Raw genomic sequence first — 25,789 nt, 5'->3', positions numbered from 1 at the left:
TTTCTTATATAGGAGATGGAAAAAACATGGCCGAAAGGGGCGGAGCTGTGTTCACATTCAGAAAAAAACTACATATAACTGAATAGGATAACTGAAGTGAGCACTAATATATATATATATTATTATATATATAAGAAAGTCCTTAGTTACCCCTCTCCACCCATAGCAGTTTTTAATTGCAATGAGATGACACACAGTTAGGGTCACAGAGCTAGGGACCCCAATATAGAGATATGCCTTGACGAGGCCTTGGGGCTCAGTTACATTGATCAATGCGATTGCTAAATATCTCCTTTTTCCTAATATTCATGGCAGGTATGCAATTCATTATTCACATGTTCAAATTAGCAAGTAGCATTTTTCATTGTATATTCCAATATTTGTCCATATGCTTGAGGCATTATACCATTATCTAAGTTTGATGTGCAGCCTTATCCTTTTATAATGTATGTATTGTTTGGCTTGCACTCAATATATATATATTAGTGCTCACTTCAGTTATCCTATTCAGTTATATGTAGTTTTTTTCTGAATGTGAACACAGCTCCGCACCTTTCGGCCATGTTTTTTCCATCTCCTATATAAGAAAGTCCTTAGTTACCCCTCTCCACCCATAGCAGTTTTTAATTGCAATGAGATGACACACAGTTAGGGTCACAGAGCTAGGGACCCCAATATAGAGATATGCCTTGACGAGGCCTTGGGGCTCAGTTACATTGATCAATGCGATTGCTAAATATCTCCTTTTTCCTAATATTCATGGCAGGTATGCAATTCATTATTCACATGTTCAAATTAGCAAGTAGCATTTTTCATTGTATATTCCAATATTTGTCCATATGCTTGAGGCATTATACCATTATCTAAGTTTGATGTGCAGCCTTATCCTTTTATAATGTATGTATTTTTTGGCTTGCACTCAATATATATATATTAGTGCTCACTTCAGTTATCCTATTCAGTTACAATTCTGACCAATGTCACTTTATTAAATAATAACATTGGAGCACTTCAATATTTCCCAGTGATTCTGTTTTTTTTTTTGGTGACACATTGTACTTCATGTTAGTGGTAAATATGATTTGCGTTAATTTATGAAAATTTAAAAAATGTGATAAAAAAAACCTGAAAATGTCACAATTTTCAAACTTAATTTTTATGCCCTTAATCCAGAGAGTTATATCACACAAAATCATTAATACATAACATTTCCCACATGTCTCCTTTACATAGGCATCATGTTTGAAATAGATATTTTTTTTTGGTTAGAAAGTTAGAAGGGTTCATAATTTATCAGCAATTTCTAATTTTTCCAACAAAATTTACTAAACCAATTTTTTAGGGACCACATCACATTTGAAGTGACTTTGAGAGGCCTAGGTGACAGAACATACTCAAAACCGACATCATTCTAAAATCTACACCCCTCAAAGTACTCAAAACCACATCCAAGAAGATTATTAACCCTTTAAGTGTTTCACAGGAACTAAAGCAATGTGGAAAGAAAAAAACGAAAATTGTACTTTTCACCATAACAAAATTGCTTTAGCCCCAAATTTTCATTTTCCCAAAGGTAACAGGAGAAAATGGACCATACAATGTTTTGTGCAATCTCTCCTGAGTACGGGGATACCACTTATGTGCTACAAAACTACTGTTTGGACGCATGGCAGCGTTCGGAAGGGAAGCAGCGCTTTTTGAATTTTGCAGCACAAAATTGGCTGGAATAGGTAGCAGATGCCGTCATGTTTGCAGAGCTCCTGAGCTGCCTAAATAGTGGAAACCCCCCAAAAGTCACTCCATTTTGTACACTAGACCCCTCAAAGGATTTGTCTAGACTACTTTTGAGGCACAGTGCAAGCCTCATAGGGGAAGGAGCGCCATATTGCACTTTAGATTGAGCTAGAATGGTTTGGGGGTGTCATGTCATATTGGCAGAGCTCCTGACATGCCAGAAAAGCAGACTACCCCTGTAAGTGACGCCATTTTACCAAGTACACCCCTCAACTAATTCATCTAGGGATGCAGTATTTTGACAAAACATAATTTTATACCATTTGGCAGTGAGGAAAGAATAATTAAATTTTTTTCACTAAAATGTTGTTTTAGCCCCAAGTTTTTAATATTTATAAACACTAATAATAAAAAAAAGGACCACACAGTTTTTTGTGTAATGTTTCCTGAGTGCGCCAATAACCTCCATGTAACCGGAAACTACTTTTGAGGTCCAGTGCAAAGCTGAGAAGGGAAGGAGTATGTTTGCTGGTCACATGTCACACTGGCAGAGCCTCTCAGAGGCTCAGAACAACAGAAATCCTTCACAAATGACCCCAATTTTACAAACTGCACACCTCAATAAATTCATCTAGGGGTGCTGTGAGCATATTGACACCACATGTGTATCACAAAATGTTATACTTTTGGGCAGTGGAGAAGAACTAATTACCATTTCACCACTAAAATGTTGTTTTAACCCCATATTTCCAATTCTTTCAAGGTGAATAGATAAAAAAGGCCCCATAATATGTTACAAAATGTCTCTTGAGTGTGGCGATACCCTATATGTGACTGTACAGTGCTGATTGGCAACACCACAGGGTTCAGAAGGGGAAAAGTACCAATTGAAGTTTGGAGCACAGATTTTTCTAGAATAGCTTGCGGACTCCATTTGCAGAGTCCCTAAGTTCCAGAAAAGCAGAAACTCCTTCAAGTGACCACATTTTGGAAATGACACCCCTCTGGGACTTCATCTATGGGTGTAGTGATGATTTTGACTCTGGAAAACACCCATGGATTCAAACACAGTGAATGTTGCAGAATTAAAAATTGCAAACAAGCCCTTGTAGTGCCCAGTTCATTGTAGTGCCTGTATATTGTGCCCAGCTCGTGCTTCTGGAGATACCCCATAAAGTAAGTAGGCACGCCTCACTATAACAATGCCAAACATGTGGATGTTAACTGTGGTTTATGCACATTGTGGTACTCAGAAGGGAAAAGGGCATTTGGATTTGGGAATGCAGATTTTGCTGGATTTCTGTGGAGGGGGGAGCCATAATACTTTTCTAGTGCCCTTGTGCTCTGAAAAAGCACTATGACCGACCTGAGTGAGGACTTTGTCTTTTTATGGGTTGAGTTAAATGCTATTGGTAGCAAATTGGGGTACAGAACATTTTGGATCAGTTCACATTTATCCTGTGCTCTACTCTGAGCACTTACATTAGGGTTTCCATCTACATCTCCAAAATACATGATTCAGGTGAAACCCATGACGGAGCTATTCACTATAATGAGGCAACAGAGTTACTCTGGACTACATTTGGCCTCTGTTCAGTGGTGTCCTTCTTTTAAAAGGTACAGAAAACTTGTGTTGACAGCACTTTTGTGCACGCCTAAAAAGACAAGTAAAAAGATGGACACCGACGGATCTCGGCGGCAAGAAAGGAGTTCAGTGATTTGCATGGAAAACCCGATATTAGCGCTAAGCGTAGAGCACAGGATAAATGTGAGCTAAGCCTTAGGCCTCTTTCACACGTCCGTGTCTCCGGTACTTGTGAAGTCTGTTTTCACATGTACCGGAGACATGGATACATGTATACCCATGAAAATCAATGGTTTTGTTCACACTTGCATGTTTTCACATAGGCCATGTGTCCATGTGGAGCATACATGTGTCCGTGTGCTCCTCACATAGACATGTCTGTTTTTCTCCAGCAGCGTGGGTGTCACACAGACCGCACGGATGTGATCCGTGTAACATGTACCGGAGAAAACAACGTTTCTGTGAAATAAAATGAATTTCTATATGCACATTCTCCAGCCCTGCTGTCTCTGCCACTGCTGTCACTTGCTTCCAACCCCCGCTCATTATGTTCATTGCATATGCACTGCACCGAGAACCGGAAGCAGCAGTAGCACCATGGACAGGTAAATGTAGAAATTCATGCTGTCTGCATGCTATGTGGATGTCACACGGATAGCACACTGACAGCACACGCTGAACACACACACCGACAACGTGTGTATTTTGCACGGATGTGTGAAAGAGGCCTTACAGTGATCTTTGGGACGCAGAATGAATAAATCAAACGCAGTTGAAGAATTGTCTTTATTTATGTATTTTTTACACTATTAACCTTGTGATATAAGTCATTAGGCAACCTTAATTCCGCAGGTCAGTATGATTATAATACCAGATTTATATAGGGGTTTTTTTAGGTTTGGCTACTATCACACTAAAAAACACTTTTTTACAAAATCAACAAATTTTAATGGCTATAGCTTTTATTTTTCTGTTGACAGAGACGTTTGAGGGCTTGTTTTTTGCGGGATGAGTTGGAGTTTTTATTGGTACCATTTTGGGGCACATAATTTTGGATTGTTTTCTATTTCGCTTTTTGTGAGGCAGGATCAAGAAGAAGCAGCAGCAATTCTGTAATAATCGTTTTATTTTCATTTTTTTTTTAAGCCGATCACCATATTGTAAAAGTTTTTTTCACTTATTATTATTATTATTGTTTATTTATAGAGCACCATTGATTCCATGGTGCTGTACATGAGGGGGGTTACATACAGAATACATATACAAGTTACAATAGACAGACTAGCACAGAGGGAAGAGGGCCCTGCCCTTGCGGGCTTACATCCTAAAGGATTTTGGGGAGGAGACAGTAGGTGGGGTGTAGGTTGGGCGGCAGCTCCGCACGGTGGTGGGGCGGCAGCTCCGCACGGTGGTGGGGCGGCAGCTCCGCACGATGGTGGGGCAGTGGCGTCATTGTAGATTATAGGCATTTCTGAACAGATGAGTTTTCAGGGTCCGTTTGAAGTTTGCAAGTGTAGTAGATAGTCTGATGTGTAGAGGCAGTGAGTTCCAGGAGACTGGGGATGCTCTGGAGAAGTCTTGGAGTCGGTTGCATGAGGAGCGAATGAGAGAGGAGGAGAGAAGGAGATCTTGGGAGGACCGGAGGTTACGTTTTGGAGTGTAGCGAGAGATTAGTTCAGAGATATATGGAGGAGACAGATTATGGATAGCTTTGTAAGTCAGGGTTAGTAGTTTGAATTGGATACGATAGAAGATTGGGAGCCAATGGAGGGTCTTGCAGAGAGGAGAAGCGGGGTGGTATTGAGGAGAGAGGTGGATCATTCGGGCAGCAGAATTAAGGATGGACTGGAGAGGGGCGAGTGTGTTAGCAGGGAGACCACAGAGGAGGATGTTGCAGTAGTCGATGCGGGAGATTATGAGGGCATGCACTAGCATTTTTGTAGATTGGGGATTGAGGAAAGGGCTGATTCTGGAGATATTTTTGAGTTGAAAACGGCAGGAGGTGGTGAGGGATTGGATGTGCGGTATGAAGGACAGGGCAGAGTCAAAGGTCACTCCGAGGCACCGAACTTTGGGTGCTGGGGAGAGCGTGATGTTATTAATTGTAATGGATAGGTCAGGTGGAGAGTGTAGGGGAGATGGAGGAAAGATGATCAGTTCAGTTTTGGCCACATTAAGCTTTAGGAAGCGAGAGGAAAAGAAGGAAGATATAGCAGATAGGCACTCTGGGATTCTGGACAGCAGAGGAGTGACATCTGGACCAGAGAGGTAGATCTGAGTGTCATCGGCATATAGGTGGTACTGAAAGCCATGGGACTTTATGAGTTGTCCCAGGCCAAATGTATAGATAGAAAAAAGTAAGGGTCCCAGGACAGAGCCTTGAGGGACACCAACAGAGAGAGAACGGGATGAAGAGGTTGTGTGGGAATGGGAGACACTAAAAGTGCGGTTGGAGAGGTATGAAGAGATCCAAGAGAGGGCGAGGTCTCTGACACCAAGGGAAGAGAGGATCTGTAGTAGCAGGAAGTGGTCAACAGTGTCAAAGGCTGAGGATGAAGTAGGAGTACAGAGAAGTGGTTGTTAGCTTTGGCGGTAAGTAAGTCATTTGTGATTTTAGTCAGGGCAGTTTCAGTGGAATGATGTGGACGGAAGCCGGACTGTAGGTTGTCAAAGAGAGAGTTAGAGGAGAGGTGGGAGGAAAGTTCAGCATGGACGTGCTGTTCCAGGAGTTTTGAGGCAAGTGGGAGTAGCGATATGGGTCGATAGCTGGTAGTAGAGGTTGGGTCGAGGGAAGGTTTCTTTAGGATAGGTGTGACTGTTGCATGCTTAAAGGCAGAAGGGAAGGTACCAGTTGTTAGAGATAGGTTGAAGAGATGGGATAAGGCTGGAATAAGGATAGTGGTGAGGTTGGGGAGGAGGTGGGATGGGATGGGGTCAAGTGCGCATGTGGTGAGGTGTACTTTTGAGAGAAGATGTGCAAGCTCTCCTTCGGTGATGGTGGGGAGGAAGTTTATGGGGGAGGAGCAGTGGTCTGTTATATGAAGGGGTTGTGGTGGTTCAGCAGAAAAGACTTGTCTGGTTTGGTCGATCTTTTCTTTGAAATATGTGGCAAATTCTTCTGCGGAAATGAGGGAGGTTGGACGGGGCAGCGGTGGGCGAAGGAGGGAGGTAAAAGTGTTAAATAGCTGTTTGGGGTTGTGTGTTAAAGAGGATATGAGGTTTTTGAAGTAATTCTGTTTAGCAGAGGTAAGGGCCAAGCGAAATGTGTGAATTGTATTTTTGAATGTGGTGAAGTCTTCCTGGGAGTGCGTTTTCTTCCAGCGCCGCTCTGCGGCTCTAGACACTTGCCGTAGTTTTTTAGTGAGGCTGTTGTGCCAGGGTTGTCTATTGATTCGTCTTGCTCTGCCGTTCACAAGAGGAGCGACTGAGTCAATAGCTGATGTGAGAGTGGCGTTGTAGAAAATGGTGGCACTGTTTGTGTCGTGGAGTGAAGATATGGAGGACAGCGGTAGGATAGAGTCAGAAAGGGTGTGTATGTTGATGTGTGCAAGGTTTCTGCGGGGGTGTGATACGTGCTGGACAGGGGGGGCAGGTGAGGAGGACAGGGCTGAAAAGGTCAGCAGATGGTGGTCAGATAAGGGGAGAGGGGAGGTAGTGAGGTTAGATAGAGAGCAGAGACGGGTGAAGATAAGGTCTAGTGTGTAGCCATCTTTGTGGGTGGCAGAGGCGGACAACTGAGTTAGACCAAAAGATGAGGCGAGGGAGAGGAGTTTGGAGGCCGCTGACTGGCGGGTGTCAGTGGGGATGTTGAAGTCACCCATGATGATAGTGGGGATGTCAGCAGAGAGAAAGTGTAGAAGCCAGGCAGAGAACTGGTCAATAAAGGCAGTGGTTGGGCCCGGGGGTCTGTATATGACGGCCACTTGGAGGTTGGAGGGAGAATAGATGCGGACAGAGTGCACTTCAAAGGAAGGCAGGACAAGGGAGGGTAGAGGTGGCATTGGGGTGAAGCTGCAGTTGTTAGAAAGGAGGAGGCCCACTCCTCCACCCTGTCTATTGCCAGGGCGAGGAGTGTGGGTGAAGTGGAGGCCGCCGTAGCACAGCGCAGCAGGGGAGGCAGTGTTGGATGGTGTCAGCCATGTTTCGGTGAGGGCCAGAAAGGATAGATTGCTAGAGGTAAAGAGGTCGTGAATGAAGTGCAGTTTATTACAGACGGAACGGGCATTCCAGAGCGCTCCAGAGAGAGGGGGGCTGCGGAGTGGCAGAGAGGGGAATGGATTTTATGTTGGAGAGGTTGCGGTAGTTACTACTAGATGGGAAGCGATAGGGGGGTGATAAAGAGGAGTGTCCCATTTGTGGGGGTCCAGGATTGGGAGATATGTCGCCAGCAGTGAGGAGAAGTAGAGAAAGGGAGAGCAGGTGGGAGAAGGAGAGTGGACGGCCTGGTCTGCGCGATACTAGAAGCGATCTGAGGTTTAGGAGCAGGTCAGCAGATGAGGACAGGTGGGGAGGTAAGAGGGAAGGGGAGATGAATATTTGTTTGGAGAGTGCTGGGGTTTGGGGATAGCGAAGGAGAGTGAGGAGGAGTGGAGCAAAGACTGTGAGGACATAAGTGAACATGGTGCAAATTAGGTTTTCAAGTGGGAATAAGGGGGAAGGAACTAAATGCAAGTGAAAGACACACAGTTAAAGAAGTAGAATTCACCTTCTGGTCACTTCTGGGACATTTCTGGTATATTTCTGAGCACTTATGAAGCACTTGTAGAAGTACACAGACCACTGATCGCTGATAGAAAATGTTACAATACACATAAATTGCAATATATTATACCTCTCAGTGTGACACTGACAGAACGCCTGTTTGATCATGCTTCTAGCATGGTCTAAAAGGCCACCTGGCATACCCAGAGGCCACTCTGGCATTCCCAGAGGTTGTCATTTGACCTCTGGTTGCAATGGTAACGTGATGATTTGGGGCCCATTCGGATGGGAGAGAGAGCGAACTCCATCTCCCAGCCTCCTTAATGCTGTGATTACGGCACTTCGAGAGTTAAACAACCTGGGGCAGTGTGGATACCGGCCCTGGCTGTGACAGCTGGATCCTGGCTATCACTTAGGCCTCTTTCACACATCCGTGAAAAACCACGCACGTTTTTCACGGACGTGTCAGAGGTGCTTTTTGCCCTTTGTGAGCCGTGTTTATGGCCAACGTGTGTTCTCCGTGTGTTATCCGTGATAACACATGGAGAACGGGAACTTTCTGCTCACCTGTCCCTGGCGTTGCTGTCCGTATTGCTGATCTTCGGTCTCTGGTCCTGCCGACTCCCCGCTGCTGCAGCTTCCGGCTGCAGTGAAGTGAATATTCAATGAGCATAATCAGCGGCGGTTGGAAGCAAGTGACAGCAGCGGCAGAGACAGGAGGGCTGGAGAAGGTGAGTAAAGTTTTTTTTTTTTTCCTTTTCCTCAAACACGTGTGTTTTCTCCGGCGCGTGTCACACGGAACACCTCTGTGTGGTCCATTTGCGTTCCGTGTGACACCCGTGATGCCGGAGAAAAACGGACATGTTGACGTGTGGAGCACACGGGCACACGTATGCTCCACACGTACACACAGTCCATGGCAGAACACGCACGTGAACGCAGACCCATTGATTTTAATGGGTCTACGTGTGGCTATGTCTCTGGTACGTGAGGAAAAGGACCAAACGCACCGGAGACAAGGACGTGTGGAAGAGGCCTTAAGCTGAGCACCCGGCGGCTATCGTGCTGGCACAGCTCCTGTGCCCACATGATTGTGAGAAAAAAAATGAACATACGCATTGCACTCGCATGACATCCGAATGCTAGGTTAGGAAAAAATGCACACTCACATAGCATCTGTATGTCATGTGAGTGCTAAGTGAGGAAAAAAATGCATGACACTTGCCAACTTTTCTGACTGAGAATCTCAGCGATTTTATATACACAGATGGGATCGCACCCTTAGATGTGGTAAAACTTAGATAGCTATATCACCACTACAGCTTTCTGTGTACATTGTATAGTGACAGTGAGTTGCTAATCAGTGCAAGGGGCAGGTTCGGACAACTGCTCATGAACCATGTAGTCCAGGCAGTGATACTCTCCTGGTGATAAATCCTTCATTGTATGTAAGCAATAACAGACAGCCTAATAAGTGACACATCACTGAAAAATGTGTCTCAGCCCCAACCTCATGGTGTCCTCAATTTACACAGCAAAAACCTGCTGACAGATTCCTTTTAAAACATAGTGCGGCACATTTTCATTACTTATTTCCATAAAAGTCCTTCTTTTTTCTGTCATACACTGATTAACCCCTTCATGACATCCACCATACATGTATCGTGCATGTCGGAAACAGGTGTATGGAGCAGGCACGGGGTGAGCTCGCTTCATACCTGGCAGGTAATGGCTGCGTGTTACCGTTACGACCTGCCGATATCAATCGTTGTGGAGCTCCACCTGCAATATTTAACTTATTAAATCCTGTTGTCAAAACACTGGACAAGCTGGATTTAACACGACATTGGTATAAGGAAGCGCTTCTTTAAGCACCCATTGGCGCAGCTGTGATGGGATCGCGAGTCACGAATGGGTTACTATGATAACAGGGGATCTACTGAAGACCTTCCTGTTTGTCATAGTAGCACTTTTTTAAAATCCTGTTTGAGCTTCAATAGAGACTGTGATTTCTGCAATTTACAGGAATGATATGGCATTGTTGTATATAGTTGATCTAGATATATATAGATGATAGCAGGCTATAGTCCCCTAAAGGAAATATTAAAAACAGTGAAAAATAAAAAACAATGTTTTAAATCAAATGATTTTTTTTTCTTTAACAACCCACAAATTCAAATCCCTCTTTTTGCCCCATTAGAAATAAAGATAATAAAAAATACACATATTTGGTATCGCTGGGTTTAGAAATGTCTGATCTATCAAAATATAAAAATAATTAATCTGATCGGTAAAAGTTGTAAACAAAAAGAAATTCAAGAACACCAAAATAACGTTTATTTGGTCACTGCAATACCACAAAAAAATGCTGTAACAATTGATCAAAATGTCATATCTATCCCAAAATATCTATAAAAATGACGTATTGCCCGTTAAAAATAAGCCATCACACAGCTCCATCGACTGAAAAATGAAAACATTATGGGACTTGGATAATGGCGACACAACAAACTTGTTTTTTATTTTTTTTTTTGCAAATTTCTGATTTATGTTTTACCATTAAAATAACAAATCTAGACATGTTTGGTATCGCCATAATCGTACTGATGAGGAGAATCATATTGCAAGACCAGTTTTACCACAAAATGTACACCGTAAAAACTATTTCCAAAAAACTATGTCAGAATTGTGTTTTGTTTGCCCCCCCCACAATTTCTCCACATTTTAAATTATTTCTCTGGAAAGAAAGGAAGAAAAAATGAAAACGCAAAAACAAAAATTGTCTGCTTCTTAAAGAGGTTAAATATTTCCAGTTGGTTCTTAAAAAATGTACCAAAGCCACTCCACCATGGGCAATAATGTTTACTTGGTATTTTCTTCTGCACTGGCTGGTCAGCAGCTCTACTTCATTAGGGTACTACACTACCATTGGTACATTCATTACGGATCTCGCAGTAAGGCCTTTGCGTTTTGCACAGACTAGTGCATTTCGATAAAACATCGGCCTGCACTCACACTAGTGGAAAACTATGGGGCAGTGTCCATCTACGATTGCTTTCTCATACCATATCGGCCTGAGAAATTAATTTCAGCATGCTGCATTTGGCAGCGAGTCTCGGCTCACGCACCCCCATGCAAGTCTATGTAAGCATGTGAAATATCCACTGCATGTCATCTGACTACAGTGCGATATATGTAGAGACAGGTAGCATAGGAGATGGGAGAAAGTGTTCCCTTCCTCTTCTTCACAGCTGTGATACAATCGCAGGATCGCATCACAGTTGCATGACCCTCGGCTGACACAGCAGAGGGTTATTAGCATGTTGCTTACAATGCTCTTGCATGGGAAACTATGCACAAGTGGAACCGTATTCTCAAGGCCCCGTTACACGCAACGACATCGCTAACGAGATGTCGTTGGGGGTCACGGAATTCGTGACGCACATCCGGCCTCGTTAGCGACGTCGTTGCGTGTGACACGTACGAGCGACCGCTAATGATCAAAATACCTAATCATTGATCGTTGACACGTAGTTCAAATCCCAAATATCGTTGATGGTTCTGGACGCAGGTTGTTCGTCGTTCCCGAGGCAGCCCACATCGCTACGTGTGACACCCCAGGAACGACGAACAACACCGTACCTGCGTCCTCCGGCAACGAGATGGGCGTGACTTTCATGCGGCTGCTCTCCACCCCTCCGCTTCTATTGGACGCCTGCCATGTGACATCGCTGTGATGCCACACGAACCGCCCCCTTAGAAAAGAGGCTGTTCGCCGGCCACAGCGACGTCGCTAGGAAGGTATGTGTGACAGGTGCTAGCGATTTTGTCCACCACGGGCAGCGATTTGCCCGTGACGCACAAACGACGGGGGCGGGTGCTTTCACGAGCGACATCGCTAGTGATGTCGCTGCGTGTAAAGCAGCCTTTAGTCTGAAACAAACTTCATTTGACTCATTGTCTCCGGCTCCTGTATTATTGCTTTGTCTTTCACATTGCAGCTCTGCTGGCTCAGATTCGCTATCTTGTAGTAGACTTTGTCCATGGTCATCTGGTAGCTGCAAAGAAAGCTTCAATGAACAGGCATTGCACTAGCTACTCCAAATTTAAAGTTCCAGGGGAGCGACAGCCGTCACCCTTTTACTCCTTTGAAGGGATATTGACTTACACATTTGCCCTTGGTTGAGTACTTGGAGCAGCTGGTGGAGCAGGCTGGCAGGAATGGTCAGGTCGCCGGGTCAAAACCAGGAGTGAAGACATGGGACAAAATCATAAAGTAGGAGAATTGTCAAGAAATTGACTGAGGTTACAACAAGAATAAAACAACAAGAACAACAGAAGTTGCGAACAGTTTCAACTAGCCAGGAGTTAACCCCTAAGCTTCTGCAGCACCCCACGGTGCAGGTGTTATAACCTACTCGTTGCCGGGCTGGGGGCGCAGATCCTCTGCATCGTCACGGGGTGGCCTGACCCAGTTCCCTTACCCCAAGGCATACAGGAAGGTAGGTTGGAGGTTGGTAGGGAGGATGGAGGTAGTAGTTGGAGGTTTAGGAAAGTCTATTAGGATCGTGACGCCACCTGTGGTACGTGGCCAGGTATATGGGCCTCCACTGCAGGGTCTCTCACCGGGGCAGTAATTAGGTGCAGCCAGGATGGTGTTGCTCCCCACAGGCGGAGTGGGATTACCCCGCGGAGGATGACGGGGGTGACGTCGGCGCCAGTTAAAGGAGAGGCAGAGACAGGGGCTTTGGTTTCAAGTGTTTTTACTTACAGGTCGTTCAGGCGCTGCCTCAGAGTACTGTCCTCTGCCACGATGGGCTCCAGCTGATCCCGAATCCGTCGGCGGTCACCGCCGGTGCCCGTGAACGTCTGTAAGTGAAGTATCCCTCGGTTGCTATCCGTGTAACGGGGTGCCAGGGGCGCCTCTGGGCTTGTAGTCGTGGCCCCTTCTGTCAGGCTTACCCCTGGCTCCGCCGTCACTATCGGGACGGGAGATGTCTTGGTGGGGCAGAGTGTGGTGGTGCAGATGTCGTCCGACGTATAAACACTCTCCAGGCATGGTTCGATGCAAATAAAAGACATTCTTTATTTCACAACTCTTTCCAAAAACCGGCTGTTACAGATGACTTCACGTTCTTTTCTTAGCTGGGGAAAGCCTGCCCTGACGTCTCCTCCAGTGGGGATGTGCCCGGCTACTCTACTTCACCTGGCTCCCACTTATGGCTACCCACAGCCCGGACCCACACCGGGACTGCTTCGCACTATGAGGTTCCGCCCGCTCCTTTTCTCTCCGGCTTCCCTGTTCTTCCAGCTCCCTCCTTTCTTTCTTTCTTTCTGCCCACTCAGCTCCACACTCTGCCCCTGGCTGTTTCTTCTCTCCCGTCCCGGACACAACTGCCTTCAGCACACACTTCCTTTCCCCCTAAGCTGCTGGCTCCTCCTCCCTCCTGTACAGTTTCTATGGGGACAGCATTAACCACTTCAGAGAAAACCTGTGCTTCCTTGTAAGGGGTCTGCCCACCCCTTACATACCTCCCCTCTTTAAGCCTAAGCCTCCCGGCAAGGCACAAATCTAAAATCACATTTTAAAACTAAACAAAGTCATTTTAATGAAACTGCGAACATGTTCACCTGAGGGCACCCGCAAGGGCACACCAGTCCAGCGCCCGGAGTTCCTCCTGAAAGCTCCCGGTCTTAGTCGTGCCCGGAGGCCGTCGGCAGGCACTCCCGGTCTTAGTGGAGTTTCTGCCCGGAGGCTTTTGCAGCACTCCCGGTCTTAGACATTAGCTGGCAGGAACACAACTCGGCAAAAATCTTCTTAACGACGCGGAGGGAGCCCCTGGCTCAGTCCAGCATCAGGCTCTCTTCCGGGCTCAGCAACTTGAACGGTTACAAACAGCACACCTTGTTCCGGCTCAAAACAACGCTGGTGTTGAACAAAAACAGGCCCGCCATCTTCCGGTCTTGAAAAGTCACTCCGGATGATATGCACGTTGCCATTCGGCTCGTTGGGCCTGCACGTACTCCGACAGGGACTGTCCGGGCAACCGGCGCAGCCTCCGGAAGGGCTCGTAGTTGGCGGGTTGCTCCAACGTCTCGGGTAGGAGAGTTCAGCTAGCACCGGTCTTTGCTGCGACCGCCGCCGGTATTGGCATTCCTCCCACTCGATTTCCTGTTGCCACTGTGCGGCCTCTTGTGTAGTGGGCCGCTCCGGTCCTCCTGGCACAGCCGGTAGGTTAAGGGTGGGTCCTTCCGCAGCCGCAGTCTGCTTCGGGCGTCCTCTGCCCAGGCTAGTCGCTACTAGTGCGGCTACCGCAGCTTGCTGTCTTCCTGGAGTCTCCATCTTGCTCGGAGTCAGCGTTTCTGGTAATGGCGTCGGGGTCAGTGGAGATGCTGGAGGAAGTGGAGGCGGGCTTACTTTTCCCGCTCTTGGGTATACTCCACCCCCAGTCTCACACATCAGGTCGACCCCTACGCGGCGGTTCTTCTTTTTCTCTGGAACACCGCCCACTTCACATATCTTCCTTCGTGCCCTGGGACCGGCACCTCCCCTCTTTGGGCGGAGTACTCCGAACTTCTTTTTCGGCACCGGCCAGCCCCAGGCTCTTCTTTTGGCGCCAATTCTGCGCGCGCTTTCTGTGTCTTCACAGACAACGGCCATCTTGCCGCCATCTTGTGCCCGGTCCAACGCCTTAGGCACTTCTTCCTCTTCCCACCATGGGATCGGGACTCTTTTCCAATAATCTGGATCCAGTGTCCTCGGCATCACTTGATCTCCTTCTTCTTGGAGCGGGACCCCTTGCATATGATCCGGATCCTGCCGACTACGCCACATGTAACGGGGTGCCAGGGGCGCCTCTGGGCTTGTAGTCATGGCCCCTTCTGTCAGGCTTACCCCTGGCTCCGCCGTCACTATCGGGACGGGAGATGTCTTGGTGGGGCAGAGTGTGGTGGTGCAGATGTCGTCCGACGTATAAACACTCTCCAGGCATGGTTCGATGCAAATAAAAGACATTCTTTATTTCACAACTCTTTCCAAAAACCGGCTGTTACAGATGACTTCACGTTCTTTTCTTAGCTGGGGAAAGCCTGCCCTGACGTCTCGTCCAGTGGGGATGTGCCCGGCTACTCTACTTCACCTGGCTCCCACTTATGGCTACCCACAGCCCGGACCCACACCGGGACTGCTTCGCACTATGAGGTTCCGCCCGCTCCTTTTCTCTCCGGCTTCCCTGTTCTTCCAGCTCCCTCCTTTCTTTCTGCCCACTCAGCTCCACACTCTGCCCCTGGCTGTTTCTTCTCTCCCGTCCCGGACACAACTGCCTTCAGCACACACTTCCTTTCCCCCTAAGCTGCCGGCTCCTCCTCCCTCCTGTACAGTTTCTATGGGGACAGCATTAACCACTTCAGAGAAAACCTGTGCTTCCTTGTAAGGGGTCTGCCCACCCCTTACATCTGGAACCAGGGCCGAGCCTCCTGCTCCAAGCCACGGGCCCACGAAGAGAGAGAAACACTAACTCCAGTTGTCAATGCTAGGTGTTATCCCAAGCTGTGCCCAGGAAGTGTGATGGTTGCACCTACTTCTACCTCATGTGGTGCCCGCCCATAGTGGTGGTCCTAGCAACTGGGGAAGTCCACATGCTTCGTGATGGCTGGCTCCTCTGTCCTCCCTAGTCCAATCTCCTGTGAGTAAGCACCTGCTGTTGTTTGTGTGTGTTTTGTGAAGGCACGGCTGGTTAACCCCCTCCTGACCTGGCATAGATATTACCCCTGAAAAGTAGTTTAATTCCCTGTGGTGCCTGAAGCCCAGGGGCGCCACACTTCAAAGCTTGGCGATTTCACAAATCCCAGGAGTAAAACAAGGCTATTGAAGACCCGTCGACAGAAGTGGAAACAGAGGGGACAAGTACTGGCATCGTTGTTACACAATGAGGTTTTTGATGCCAACAGAAACTATCTGATTACCCAACTGTTTGTTTTATTTGTCTGCTGACTGGGGAAATTTTGAAATGACAAGTACATAATTAGACTTCCTTTAGCATGCTCATTTGCTGAATTATCATCAGTCGTAAAGTGGCACTAAAGGGATTTTCTCATGTTTCTTTAGGAATGCTCCGCTTCTTTGCTTCACGACTTCCTGGTTGCAGAGGGCAATGCAATCCTGAAGAATAACATTTTGGACCAGCAGGGGGATCGTGTTGTTGGTCTGAATTAAGAGCTAACAATCTCAACCTTGTCTCTACAGCAGGGGAGAAGAATAGAACTGAAGCTGCGTGAATTCAACGATCCGGTGGCCTTAGAGCGGCATGAACAAGTACACACATACAGCCTGCAAGCACAGTGTGGTTATTTGCCTAAGCATCAGGCTACTCTGAGACCGCAACGTGGCCAGTAAACTTAAGGGTGCTTTACACGAGACGATCTATCGTGCGATAGATCGTCGGGGTCACGGTTTTTGTGACGCACATCCGGCATCGCTTGCGACGTCGGGCTGTGTGACACCTCCGAGTGACGCACTATCGCTCACAAATCGTGAGTCGTGTACTTGTCGCTCGGTTTCATAATCTAGATTAAGTAAAATGGCGCCGGTTGCTCATCGTTCCCAGGGTAGCACACGCCGCTCCGTGTGGCACCCCGGGAACGATGAACAGCAGCTTACCTCTGTCCCGCGGCACCCGCCAGCTATGCGGAAGGAAGGAGGTGGGCAGGATGTTTACGTCCCGCTCATCTCCGCCCCTCCGCTTCTATTGGCCGGCCGCTGTGTGACGTCGATGTCACGCCGAATGTCCCTCCCCCTTCAGGAAGAGGATGTTCACCGCCCACAACGATGTTGCACAGCAGGTAAGTGCGTGTGATGGGGGTTAACGACTTTGTGCGCCACAAGCAACTAATTGCCCGTGACGCACAAACGACGGGCGGGTACGATCGATCGTGAAATTGCACGATAGATCGTACCGTGTAAAGCAGGCTTTATGAACAATAACTTTAGGTATTCAATAACATAAAAATCCCCTCGTTCATGAGAATGGAGAGCATTTTATTAAGAAATAAATTACGTTTGCAATTTTAGCTATTTTAGAACTTTAGACTACCCCCTTAAACCAACAGGCAAGGAGATGTTATCAGATTACAGCGCCACATATATTGAGTCACATGACAATCAGCATGGATGCCTGAAGATGCAGTAAATGCTTGTCCGAATAAATGGCCATATAAAGAATATATTGTGTATAATTCTAAATCTTGTTATTTTTTATATTTCCCCTTTCTAGCGACCTCGTGAACAAAACTCCTTGAGCCAAAACATAGAAATTGGCCGTGTTAATAATTATGATTTCCCCTATACAAATAAAATACTGTCACATACAAAGCAAAGTCAAAGTGTGTGCAGTTTACATATGTCAATGGACTATGAATTAAGGTCTTTCACCGTCAGGGATCTGACGCAGGTATTTTTCACATGATGTGGTCTTGTCCGAGACTGGTCTCCTTTTGGACTAAGGTTATCCACAAGATAGGAAGAACATATGGGTGTGTCCTCCCCAGGGAACCAGTGATATGCCTATTGGGATATGTTGAGGAGCTTGGGGTGGAAAATACTATGAAAATTGTCATTGCTAGGCTGCTGTATGCGGCAAGAAAGCTAATCGCCAGGTCCTGGATTAAAAAAGACCCCCCGTCCAGGGGAGAGTACATTAAAGGGGTGAAATGTATTCTTCAGCTGGAACAGGGAGTGTATGAAAGAAGGGGGAATTTTAAAATGTTTGAGAAGCTCTGGTCTCCTTGGCTGCAATGCGGATAGGACGAGTGATGCACCAGTAAACTGATATGGGACGGGGATAGCCGTCTGAGACCTCTGATGTGTGTGTTTTGTTTTATTTGTGTTACTAGTTGTTCCTCCTGCACAATGGGATGGTTGCTATACTACAGTTGAAGGGTATCCTAAGTGTGTACTAAATGGGATGTAGTATCGGGGAGAAGTGATGCTGCCGGGGTGGGGGAGGGGGGCGGGAGGGGGAGTTAAAGGGGTAATAGATGTGATAAATTTAATTTGGATGCCGATTTGTTATTCTGTTGTATGTATTCTGTTTTAATAAAAAAGTATCTGATTTAAAAAAAAAGGTCTTTCACCAGTACACTTGCACCCGAAAAAAACATTGTAGTGTGCACACTTTTTTTCTTATTATTGCTGTAGGGTTATGCAATAGGAAATCCAAGGGTCTCCAGTGCAGAGCAGAATCTTTTATTTATTTGCATCCACCCACCTTACTATTCCTTTTACTTGGTTTCAGTCATGTTTGCTATTACATAAAACCACCATAGCATTTAGCATGGGGTTTGCATGGTCGCACAAGCATTTACTTCTGATCTGAGTATATTGTCTTTAACTGCAAGGGTTAACTTTTTGTATTTTATCTGTCAACTAGAAGGTGGCCCGATTCTACGCATCGGGTATTCTAGAATTTACGTATTGTGTAGTTCATGTAGGATTTTTGTTATATATATATATATATATATATATAGATGTTGTTGTGTGTAGTTACCAAGTGTTTGTGTAGGGCGCTGTACATGTTCTGGGTGTTGTCTGGGTGTGGCAGGGGGTGAGAGCGGTGTTGTATGTGTGTTGCGTGTGTTGCGTTGTTTGTGGAGCGCTGTGTGTGTGTGTGTGTTGCGCGGTTTGTGTGTGTGTGGTGTGTTTTGGGGGGAGGTATGTTTTGTGCAATGTGTGTGTTGTGCGGTATGTGCGTATATTTGTGTGTGCCGCGGTGTTTGTGTGTTGGGTGTTGTGTGTGTGCAGCGTTGTCTGTGTGTGTGGGTGTCTGTGTAGGGCAGTTGTTTGTGGTTCCCAGTGTGTGTGTGTGTGGTGTGTTGTGCAGTGCGCGCGCGTGTGTGTGTGTGTGTGTGTTGGGGGGAGGTGTGCACTTCCCATCGTGCTCCATCCCCCATGCAGCGCACTCCCCATCGTGCTCCATCCCCTATGCTGCGCACCCCCCATCGTGCTCCATCTCCCATGCTGCGCACTCCCAAACGTGCTCCATCCGCCATGCTGCGCACTCCCAAACGTGCTCCATCCACCATGCTGCGCACTCCCAAACGTGCTCCATCCGCCATGCTGCGCACTCCCAAACGTGCTCCATCCGCCATACTCCGCACTCCCCATCGTGCTCCATCCCCCATGCTGTGCACTCCCAAACGTGCTCCATCCGCCATACTCCGCACTCCCCATCGTGCTCCATCTCCCATGCTGTGCACTCCCAAACGTGCTCTATCTGCCATGCTGCGCGCTCCCAAACGTGCTCCATCCACCATGCTGGGCACTCTCAAACGTGCCCCATCCGCCATGCTGCGCACTCCCAAACGTGCTCCATCCGCCATACTGCGCACCCCCCATCGTGCTCCATCTCCCATGCTGCGCACTCCCAAACGTGCTCCATCCGCCATGCTGCGCGCTCCCAAACGTGCTCCATCCGCCATGCTGCGCACTCCCAAACGTGGTCCATCCGCCATGCTGCGCACTCCCAAACGTGGTCCATCCGCCATGCTGCGCACTCCCAAACGTGCTCCATCCGCCATACTCCGCACTCCCCATCATGCTGCATCCCCCATGCTGCGCACTCCCAAACGTGCTCCATCCGCCATGCTGCGCACTCCCAAACGTGCTCCATCCGCCATGCTGCGCACTCCCAAACGTGCTCCATCCACCATGCTGCGCACTCCCAAACGTGCTCCATCCGCCATGCTGCACACTCTCAAACGTGCCCCATCCGCCATGCTGCGCACTCCCAAACGTGCTCCATCCGCCATACTGCGCACTCCCCATCGTGCTCCATCCCCTATGCTGCGCACCCCCCATCGTGCTCCATCTCCCATGCTGCGCACTCCCAAACGTGCTCCATCCGCCATGCTGCGCACTCCCAAACGTGCTCCATCCGCCATGCTGCGCACTCCCAAACGTGGTCCATCCGCCATGCTGCGCACTCCCAAACGTGCTCCATCCGCCATACTCTGCACTCCCCATCGTGCTGCATCCCCCATGCTGCGCACTCCCAAACGTGCTCCATCCGCCATGCTGCGCACTCCCAAACGTGCTCCATCCGCCATGCTGCGCACTCCCAAATGTGCTCCATCCGCCATGCTGCGCACTCCCAAACGTGGTCCATCCGCCATGCTGCGCACTCCCAAACGTGCTCCATCCGCCATGCTGCGCACTCCCAAATGTGCTCCATCCGCCATGCTGCGCACTCCCAAATGTGGTCCATCCGCCATGCTGCGCACTCCCAAATGTGGTCCATCCGCCATGCTGCGCACTCCCAAACGTGCTCCATCCGCCATGCTTCGCACTCCCAAACGTGCTCCATCCGCCATGCTGCGCACTCCCAAACGTGCTCCATCCGCCATGCTGCGCACTCCCAAACGTGCTCCATCCGCCATGCTGCGCACTCCCAAACGTGGTCCATCTGCCATGCTGCGCACTCCCAAACGTGCTCCATCCGCCATACTCCGCACTCCCCATCGTGCTGCATCCCCCATGCTGCGCACTCCCAAACGTGCTCCATCCGCCATGCTGCGCACTCCCAAACGTGCTCCATCCGCCATGCTGCGCACTCCCAAACGTGGTCCATCCGCCATGCTACGCACTCCCAAACGTGCTCCATCCGCCATGCTGCGCACTCCCAAACGTGCTCCATCCGCCATGCTGCGCACTCCCAAACGTGCTCCATCCGCCATGCTGCGCACTCCCAAACGTGGTCCATCCGCCATGCTGCGCACTCCCAAACGTGCTCCATCCGCCATGCTTCGCACTCCCAAACGTGCTCCATCCGCCATGCTGCACACTCCCAAACGTGCTCCATCCGCCATGCTGCGCACTCCCAAACGTGCTCCATCCCCCATGCTGCGCACCCCCATCGTACTCCATCCCCCATGCTGCAGCAGCATCAGCCTCTCTACCCGCAGCATCAGCCTCTCTCCTCCCAGCATCAGCCTCTCTACCCGCAGCATCAGCCTCTCTGTCCCCAGCATCAGCCTCTCTGTCCCCAGCATCAGCCTCTCTGTCCCCAGCATCAGCCTCTCTGTCCCCAGCATCAGCTTCTCTCATCCCAGCATCAGCCTCTCTCCTCCCAGCATCAGCCTTTTCTGTCCCTAGCATCAGCCTCTCTCCTCCCAGCATCAGCCTCTCTCCTCCCAGCCTACCCCAGCCTCAGCCTCCCCCAGCATCAGCCTCTCTCCTCCCAGCATCAGCCTCTCTCCTCCCAGCATCAGCCTTTTCTGTCCCCAGCATCAGCCTCTCTCCTCCCAGCCTACCCCAGCCTCAGCCTCCCCCAGCATCAGCCTCCCCCAGCATCAGCCTCTCTCCTCCCAGCATCAGCCTCTCTCTTCTCAGCATCAGCCTCTCTCCTCCCAGCATCAGCCTCTCTCCTCCCAGCCTACCCCAGCCTCAGCCTCCCCCAGCATCAGCCTCTCTCCTCCCAGCATCAGCCTCTCTCCTCCCAGCATCAGCCTTTTCTGTCCCCAGCATCAGCCTCTCTCCTCCCAGCCTACCCCAGCCTCAGCCTCCCCCAGCATCAGCCTCCCCCAGCATCAGCCTCTCTCCTCCCAGCATCAGCCTCTCTCTTCTCAGCATCAGCCTCTCTCCTCCCAGCATCAGCCTTTTCTGTCCCTAGCATCAGCCTCTGTCCTCCCAGCATCAGCCTCTCTCCTCCCAGCCTACCCCAGCCTCAGCCTCCCCCAGCATCAGCCTCTCTCCTCCCAGCATCAGCCTCTCTCCTCCCAGCATCAGCCTTTTCTGTCCCCAGCATCAGCCTCTCTCCTCCCAGCCTACCCCAGCCTCAGCCTCCCCCAGCCTCAGCCTCCCCCAGCATCAGCCTCTCTCCTCTCAGCATCAGCCTTTTCGGTCCCCAGCATCAGCCTCTCTCCTCCCAGCCTACCCCAGCCTCAGCCTCCCCCAGCATCAGCCTCTCTTCTCTCAGCCTCCCCATCCCAGCCTTCCCCAGGATCAGCCTCTGTCCTCCCAGCCTCCTCCAGCACGCCGTGCTCCTCTGCCGACACTCACAGATCCGATCGCATACACTCACACACACTCACACACACCCGATCGCATACACTCACACACACCCGATCGCATACACTCACACACACCCGATCGAATACACTCACACACACCCGATCGCATACACTCACACACACCCGATCGCATACACTCACGCACACACACATTGACGATATTACACATACGCGCTCATACTCACAACATCCGGAGATACCACATGCTTCTGGCCATGTGATCCTCCGGCAGGTCCTGGAAGCTCACAGCACAGTGTCGCCGCCGAGAAGCAAGCAATATCCCAGGATGTTGTGAGTATGTGGATGCGATGTGATGTGTGTGTGAGGTGTGTGTGAGAGTGAGTGTGATCTGATGTGTGTGTGTGTGTGCTGTTATGTGTGTGCGTGTGTGTATGTTCCGCCGCTGCAGGACCTTGATGCGCTGGTAACTATGCTACCATGGTTACCAGCGTATCTCGTCCCCCGCTCGCACGGGAGCCCACACCAGCATACGCCGGCCAGCCCCAGCAATGCGAGGGTATGTGTCGGCTGGTTTGGTGGCGTACGCTGATGTGGGCTCCCAGGGGTACAGTACTCACCTGGTAGTCGTGGCTCCGTGACCGTGTCGGTTCGGGGAATGCGTGGGGGGGCGGGGCCAGAGCTAGCGTGCATTGCATGAGGGGGGCGGGGCGTGGCCGAGTTGCCAATGCCTGCAGGGTGCCGGGGTGAGAGGCCAATCTGTGGGGGGGCGGAGCCTGGGCGAGCGGCTGGCCAATCCGTGTGGGGGCGCAGCCTGGGCGAGCGATCTATCCGTGCGGGGGGGGCGGGGCTATGGCGAGCCCAGCGGCCAATCAGCTTTGTGTCACCGTAAGGACACAATTTTGGAGCAAGACAGACAGACAGACAGAATAAGGCAATTATATATATAGATGTCGTTATCGCGGACAGTTGAACAATCCAGTTTTCTCCAGCTGTTGCATGCCTTTTTGCAAGCTGTTTGTTTGGTCCATCGGAAAAATGGGGGATGAGAAGTACATGCAGGGTTTGTGGATCAGCTGGCAGTTCCAGCTGATCAAGTTTAAAGAAGCACCTGCCCACCCCCTCCTATAGTCATGTCTTGTTTATATGTTGTGACGTTTTTCACTGACGTTTTAAAAACGCATATGTCCCTCCATGTGCCGTGATTCATGGCACACGTGTGTTCTCCATGTGCTATACGTGATCCATGATCCATGATAACAGATGGAGATCAGGTATTCCAAACCCACCTGTCCCTGCTCCTGCTGTCCGTGGTGCTGAATCTCCGACTCTGCTGTGTCACTGCTGCTGCTAGTGCAGTGCATATTCATGAGAGCAATTAGCTGCCTTGGAAGCAGCAAACAGCAGGCAGCAGCGACTGAACACAACAACACTGGAGAAGGTGAGTATAAAAAGCTTTTTATTATAAACATACGTTTTTTCTGGTACGTTTCACAGATCACACCATAGTGTGGTCCATGGGACATCAGTGATGCCAGAAAGAACGCACTTGTCTCCGTGTGGAAATCACGGACACGCGAGTACGCCGCATGGAGACAGTCAGTGAAAAATCACTGATGTGTGAGCCGATCCATTGATTTTAATGGGTCTGTGTATGTCGGTGATACTGCTACATATAAATAGTGTCACATACGTACCAGAATCACTAACATGTGAAACAGGCCTTAGGCTATGTGCGCACTTTGTGTTTTTTCATGCGTTTCCGCAGCTTTTTCAACTGCCAAAATGCATGCGTTTTAATTCACCAGCAAAGTGAATGGGAAATAGGGCTTTCTTGTGCGCACTATGTTGTTTAAAACGCTGTGTTTTGGATGCAGAAATTTTGGCAAAAACTCAGCGTTTAAAGAAGCAGCATGTCAATTGTTTTTGCCATTTTGGCAGCGTTTTGCTATCATTAGAGTCAATGAGAAGTTGCAAAACGCATTCCACATCAAAATCCTAGCGTTTTACATGCTTTTTTGCTACAGAAAACATGCGTTTTTGACAAAATAAATGCATGCGTTTTTGACATTATATTAAGGGCATGATATGTCCCTTTATACACACACATAGTCCGACAATTAAATTTATGAAAATCAATAATTTAACGTTATTTTATACATAAATATTAACACACAGTTATCATTTTAATAAAAACAGCTATTTTGTGTATGATTTTATTCATAATATTTGTTATAATTTTTTTTACCTTTTTTCATAGTGTTTGAATGTTTAAACTTTATTTAGCAGTGTATTTGTCAACAAAACGCATCTGACTTTAAGCAATGAAAAAGCATGAAAAACGCAGTAAAAACGCAAGCGTATTTATAGCGTTTTTGTGGTCAAAAACGAATTTGGCAAAGATCATTTCTGCCAGAGGATACATTTAGAACTGCAACTACCTCGACGCAAAGTGCGCACACAGCCAAAGGGTTCCGCCACACATCCGTGAAAACCACGTCCGTGTAAAACGGGCCGTTTTTCGGGTCCGTTTTCCGTTTTTTATGTCCGTTTTTATGGTATGTGTGGCCTGCGTGTGTATCCCGTATGCTAGCCGTATGTGCGTGTGGAATGTCCGTGTGTGCGTGAGTGAAATAACTGACATGTGTATGTGTTGTGTGTGATGCAAAATGTGGTTACTACATGTCGGAAGACAGAGTAGCGGGATGAGAATGAACTCGGGTGAACTTCACCCGACTTCATATTCATGCTGCGGCTCTGTCTGTGTGCCGTGTACTGATTAGCGGTCACCTGTGAAGGATTCACCGGTGACCGCTAATCCCCCGAGTGACTGAAGTGTCCCCCCCTCTCTCATACTCACCGTTCCCCGATCCCCGGCGCTGCACGGCGTTCACACTGCTTCGGCGGCTTTTTCTAATTTGAAAAAGCCGGCCGCTCATTAATCAATCTCGTATTCCCTGCTTTCCCCGCCCACCGGCGCCTGTGATTGGTTGCAGTCACACACGCCCACCACGCTGAGTGACAGCTGTCTAACTGTACCCAATCACAGCAGCCGGGGGTTGTGTCTATACTGTGCAGTGAAATAAATAAATAAATAAATAAAAAAAACGGCGTGCGGTCCCCCCCCATTTTAATACCAGCCAGATAAAGCCATACGGCTGAAGGCTGGTATTCTCAGGATGGGGAGCTCCACGTTATGGGGAGCCCCCCACCCTAACAATATCAGTCAGCAGCCGCCCAGAATTGCCGCATACATTATATGCGACAGTTCTGGGGCTGTACCCGGCTCTTCCCGATTTACCCTGGTGCGTTGGCAAATCGGGGTAATAAGGAGTTATTGGCAGCCCATAGCTGCCAATAAGTCCTAGATTAATCATGTCAGGCGTCTATGAGACACCCTCCATGATTAATCTGTAAGTGACAGTAAAAAAAACACACACACACGAAAAATCCTTTATTAGAAATAAAAAAACAAACAAATTCCCTCATTACCAATTTATTAACCCCGACAAACCCTCCATGTCCGGCGTACTCCACGGACTCCAGCGTCGCATCCAGCTCTGCTGCATGGAGATGACAGGAGCAGCAGAAGACACCGCCGCTCCGGTCACCTCCACGCAGCTAATGAGATGAGTAGCGCGATCAGCTGTTGTCACTGAGGTTACCCGCGGCCACCGCTGGATCCAGCGGTGGCCGGGAGTTACCTGACTGACAGCAGCTGATCGCGCTACTCATCTCATTAGCTGC

General features: G+C 48.8%; 1 protein-coding gene across 1 annotated transcript in view; it reads right to left on the bottom strand.

Moving 5' to 3' along the window:
• The window catches only part of ANXA5 (annexin A5), a 445,678-nt gene extending 442,713 nt beyond the window's left edge, over nucleotides 1-2,965 (bottom strand). The window contains exon 1 of the mRNA XM_075349140.1: nucleotides 2,960-2,965. The gene's annotated coding sequence lies outside the window, so the exon portion shown is untranslated. The remainder of the gene's footprint in view (nucleotides 1-2,959) is intronic.
• Nucleotides 2,966-25,789: the final 22,824 nt, after the last annotated feature.

The sequence above is a fragment of the Anomaloglossus baeobatrachus genome, chromosome 1 (genome assembly GCF_048569485.1).
Source record: "Anomaloglossus baeobatrachus isolate aAnoBae1 chromosome 1, aAnoBae1.hap1, whole genome shotgun sequence".
NCBI classification, from domain to species: domain Eukaryota; kingdom Metazoa; phylum Chordata; class Amphibia; order Anura; family Aromobatidae; genus Anomaloglossus; species Anomaloglossus baeobatrachus.
Note: the sequence above shows the minus strand (reverse complement) of the source record. Positions and strands in the feature narration are given on the sequence as shown.